Genomic DNA, 6,000 nt, shown 5'->3' on the forward strand with positions numbered 1-6,000 from the left:
AATGACTCCCAATACTTGCTGGTTCATGTGTATGATCCGAGACTCTCATTACTTGTTTAACAAGAGAGTGTTGAAAAAAAAAAAAAAAGGAAAAGAGAATGGAGGCATAATTCTTGATTCGGGCGAATATGGTTCCTTACATGATGACATGAAGGGTTCGAGCTTAAGAGAGTTTATAAATGGACACCACTTGAAGAAATATTTGAAAGAGAAAAGTGATGGAAAGAAGGGGATTTTTCTTCTCCAATCCCTTGATGGCTAGAGAGGTAACGTCGAGCTAGCGAGGTTAAATTTAGCGCTTCATGGGAGGCACCCCATGTTATCTTTTATTGCTTTCCCTATTTATTTATTGCTTTCTAGATTCATTTTATTTTAGTTTTATTGCTTTCTAGTTCGTGATTAATTTAATGCTTTTCAGTTTTCTCTTTTCTTTTGTTCTCCTTTCTTTTGTTTTGCATCAGGGACGATGCAAATTTTTAAGTGTGGGGGAGGAGCCATTAATTCGGGGATATTTTTAAAAATTTTAAAATTTTTGCTTTGGCTTGAATGACTCATATGCTATTTTTGGTGAATAAGTTACTTGTCTTAGCATGCAATTGCAATTACTCTCTCTTGTCGGTTTGTGGTTTGTTTTAGTGGTGCTTGCTGCATCTCAATTTGCGATTGATGATTTGAGGTGTAACACATAATTGATATATTCCCTTGCCAATAGCTTTGTTAACCACTTAATAATTGGATTAATTCTTGATCTTGTGTGTTATGCATTGCTAGTGAAGGCTTATGTGAGATTTCGGTCATGGGTGTTTTGCTAGAACTTGCCTCATTACTCCCTAAGTGATGTCTAAGTTTTGCATATTTTGAAGTGATTTAGGCCATTTTTGTTTAGCCATAGCCTTTAAACATGTCCCTATATATATTTTTATCCTTTGTGTCCCCATTGTGCCTTTTGTTTGTTTAAATAAGTGCTAAGCACTTATCCCCTCATTGTGATTGTTTTTCTTTGATTTACCACCATTATTATAACTCTTAGCCCTTGGCCAAATATTTCCCTTCCACCCTTTGAGAGAATGAAACTTTTATCTTTATTATTTCTGTAAAAAGAGTTTTATGGAGTTGTGCCAAAAAGCAGCTGATATAACAAATGTTCAAGTGTGAGGGAATTGAAAGATTGGATTAAAATTGTCTTGCAGTATTCAAAAGAAATCTAAAGAAAAGAATCGAAAAAAAAAAGAGAAAAGAAAAGAAAAGAATGAAAAAGGAAAAAAGATTGAAAGTTTTTGAGTTTGGATCCCCACTTTACCAAAGAGTTGCTAAGTTCTTAAAAAAAAAAAAAAAAAAAAAAAAAAAAATTGCTCCTCGAAAGTTTTTGAGTTTGGATCCCCACTTTACCAAAGAGTTGCTAAGTTAAATTCTTAAAAGAAATTTGCTCCTCGAAAGTTTTTGAGTTTGGATCCCCACTTTCCCAAAGAGTTGCTAAGTTCTTAAAAGAAAATTTGCTCCTTGAAATTATGATTATCTGATCTCTTCCAAAATTTGAAAAGTTTAGATAAATTGTGATATTCTCTCTTTTTGATTAATTTTTCCATACCACTTTTTTGTTAGCCATATATCACCCGTAGCCCCATTACAAGCTAAATAAAGTCCTATTTGATCTTAGCATGCATTCTTAGATTTGATCTAGGGGAGTATGAAAGGCAAGCTTATGGGATCTCATTCATGAACCGTGTCTTGCATAATCTCAACTGAGTACTTGTGCACACTTGATCCTCACATACTTTAAATTCTTGGTGCTTGGTTATTGGCTTGGAAATGGGTCTCTTATGTGCCAAACTAATTTGATTCTTGAAGCTTGTTGTTTTGTAGCAAGTTGGTTGGTGGTTTGAAAGGTTGTGCAAGAGAGAGCACGAGTAATTTGTATGTTTTAACTTGTGATTTTATTTCTTGGTTTTGCTTGAGGACAAGCAAATGCTTAAGTGTGAGGGGGTGATGTTATCACATTTGTGCTTGTTTTTGTAGTTATTTTGAATCATCTCAGTAACTAAGTTCTTTAATTTTTCTTATTTAATACATGTTTTCCTTGCTATTCTCATTAGGATATGATTTTACACTACTTGTTTTGAATGTTTTACGGTGTTTGTTAGCGTTTTTGAACTATTTTAGATCAAAGATATGAGCAAGTGGAGTTCAAGGATGAGTTTGGAGCAATTTTGGACAAATTCGGAGCCCATAAGACTCGACGCGTCGAGCGAGCGGCGATGAAATGCGAAAGAAAGAAAGCAGCGCTGACTTCAATTTCATAACAAATTGAATGCAAAAACATTCCAAATTCCAAGAAGCGTGGATTTTAAAGAAAATCAAGATGTTATATTTGCAATTTATTTCTTAAGGGACGGCAATTTCCTAATTAATTTAGGAAAATTTCAATTCCGCCCCAATTTTATATCTACTATAAAATCTCACATTCCTCAACTCTAATGAAGACAATTTTTAGACAATAATCAGAATAGACAATTTAGAATTTAGATTCAGAATTCAAGATCTTTGGAGACAAGAAAGAGAGAAGTCAGGAGTCACAAGTTGTCTTGGGGTTCAAGAAGAAGACTAGGGAGATTTGAAGTTGTCTTGGGGTTCAAGAAGAAGACTAGGGAGATTTGAGAGAATCGTCTGGTTTATTCTTGTATTCTTTTGATAATTTTTATTATCTTTATTATTATTTTCTATGTATAATTTAGCCATGCTTGGCTAAATTCTTTAGAGATTCTTGGGTAAAAGTGTTTATCGACATATGTGCCCGAGCTCTCAGTTTCTTTAATATATTATTATTTGGGTTTAATACTCGTGTTGCAATCGTGATAATATTGTTTGATGCTTGTAATTAATGACCATAGTTACTTGTTTTGTTTGCTTTGTTTGTGTCACAACGAGAGTTGGGCATAATTTTGGGCACACACAATTGCACCTAACTGTTGTACCTTGAGAAAGGGTAATTTATTAGGGAGATTTAATTCTTGATTATTGCGCATCGAGAGATGGTAGTAGTTAGGAATTTATGATGCTTGATTTTGTTTTATTGGGTGTTTAAGCCACGAGAGTTGAAATTCACTAGTGTTAGTGACTACGAGAGTAGCTCTATACCACCTTGCATCCTCACACTTGTTAAACCCAGATTTTAATATTGTCTTTAAGATTTGGCACTAGGTGATTAAATACTAGAATCCCAGGAATCTTATCTACTCTCTAATTGTTTTCAAAATCCTGAATCTCTGTTTTATTTTATTTATTTCATGCAAATCCATCATCTAAACAATTGTTAGGATTAGCTCTAATGAATAAATTAGTAACTAGTGCTTGATACAACCACTTCCCTGTGGATCGATAACTCGTACTCCGAGAATTATTTGTTTGCAAATATACTACGCATCATATGCGAACTGAAAGACCATTTCCAATTCTCCATTGGGTGTTGCGTTGGATGATGCCTTTTGTCTCTAACAGACTTGACCACACGAAGGACGGGTTACCGCCTTTTTCTGGCCTCGACAAAATTAGAGTTTGGATAGTACTTTGCTTTCATAATTGTAGCAGCAAGAGAGGAAGGATTATTGACCAATCTCAAAGCTTGCTTTGTAAGCATGGCCAGGTTAGAATACAATTAGTATATTTGCATGGGCAGCTCAACTGGTCACAGAGGTGAAACTTTGGAAGAATGACCAGGGATCAAGTCTCACCAGCGGCAGTGTGAGAGTTACCTTTCAAAGTGAGGGGGGTTCCTTGTGCACAGTGTGCACCGGTCGCAGAGGTCCAGTTTGTAATATTTGACTTTCTCAACCTAATAAAGCATAAAGAGAGGTGAAACTTTGGAAGAATGACCAGGACGCATGCATGTTCAGTTCAACATTGTAATATTTGACTTTCTCAACCTAATAAAGCATAAAGAGTCAACAACGCCTCCACTAAGGCTCGATCTTATGACCTCCCATTGTAATATTTGACTTTCTCAACCTAATAAAGCATAAAGAGTCAACAACGCCTCCACTAAGGCTCGATCTTATGACCTCCCACGTGGAAGATGATGACCGACTTTCTCAACCTAATAAAGCATAAAGAGTCAACAACGCATCCACTAAGGCTCGATCTTATGACCTCCCACGTGGAAGATGATGACCAGTGAGCAACCTCTCAAAGTGAGGGGCGCTCCTTGTGCGCAGTGAGAAAATGCATGTTCAGTTGAACATTGTAATATTTGATTTTCTCAACCTAATAAAGCATAAAGAGTCAACAACGCCTCCACTAAGGCTCAATCTTATGACCTCCCACGTGGAAGATGTCACTACATGTCATCCGAGCACAAGATGCTTAGTTGGTAAATACTTATTTAAAATTTGTATTATTAAATATAAATTAAACCATTTTAAAGATCTCATTGAGAAGATTGAAACAAGACTAATATTGTATATATATATATTAATTAAAAATTAAAATACATCAAACATAACTACAACATAATAAAAAAAAATTAAAATACATACGACATAATATTTATATTAGAAAATAAAATACAACTTCAAGAAAATAAAATTAATAATCATCGAGTCAATCCTCAACTTAGGGCCGTCAAAAAGGGATTTGCCCGTCGGGCTGGGCCGTCCCGCCCCACACTTAGGTAGGGGGTGGATTTTGAAAATAGCAAACCGCCAAGGAGCGGGCTTTTTTGGCCCGCCCCACTTAGGCTCGTAGGTTTGGCAAGTCACGGGTTGCCCGCCACATATTTTAAAAATAATATATATATATATATATATATATATATATATATATATATATATATATATATATATATTTATATATATATATATAATATTTTACTGTCCGACAAAATTCTGTCTGGCGCAGTCGGAAAAATAAATTTGCAAAAACTACTTCCTGAACTCCTTTTTGCTTGAAATTTTTTTTTTTTTTTGGAGAACCTAAACTTATATAACTTGATATCCATAAAAATTTTGGATTGAAAAAATGTTCCAGTAATCACAGAAAATTCTGTTAAGTTCTTAACAGTGTGGTATCCAGAAAAATTCTGTCTAACACAGTTTAAGGGAAAAATTCGAGAAAATTACTTCTAGACCTTGGATTGATCTGAAAAGTTTTGTGTATGTTCTAGTCTTGCTGAACTTCATATCTGGAAAATTTTGTATCAAAATTCGTTACAAAATACTCACATAAAATTTCACAATCTAGGTCAAAAATTTCTGAATTTTCTGCCAGTTCCAATTTCTTGTATATATATATATATATATATATATATATATATATATATATATATATATATATATATATAATATTTTATAAAATCTAACTATAACCTAATAAGTAATAACCATAACCCTAGTTTAATGTTTTACAATTTTAGACTATAGACTTTATAATTATTGTTATGTATTATGGAATGACTAATGTATAATGAACTATGTCCTATGTTAGTTATGTAACAAGTTATTTTAATTATTTTTAGAGTGTACAAATGATAAAAATTAACAAAGTATCAAATTAACAAGTTAAGAGTTAAGAAAAAAAAAAAACAAAGGGTGGCAGGGGCCCGCCTAGCTCGCAAGGCGGGCTGGGCCAGTAAAACCTGGCCCGCCAAGGAGCGGACTTTTTTGGCCTGGCCCGTCAGCCCGTATTGACAGCTCTACTTCTTAATATTTATTATTGGTCTAGTCTCTTCTCTCGTCATCATTGATTCAAGAACAGAACTAACGGTCAAGAATTATCAATTCTATGTGGTTGGTGTGCGGTAGAATTTTTGGAATCTTGATCTTGAGGTAAGGTTTATGTTCACCACTTTAGTAAACCCCAAATTGATGCTCATGGTATTTGTGAAATTTTCATGGATATTAAATACATATTCTGGAATTATTGTGGTGGTGATATTATTGATTTTATCTATATATATATATATATATATATATATATATATATATATATATGTATATGTATATATATATG

This window comes from Ipomoea nil, unplaced genomic scaffold (assembly GCF_001879475.1).
Source record: "Ipomoea nil cultivar Tokyo-kokei standard unplaced genomic scaffold, Asagao_1.1 scaffold1250, whole genome shotgun sequence".
In the NCBI taxonomy this organism is placed as follows: domain Eukaryota; kingdom Viridiplantae; phylum Streptophyta; class Magnoliopsida; order Solanales; family Convolvulaceae; genus Ipomoea; species Ipomoea nil.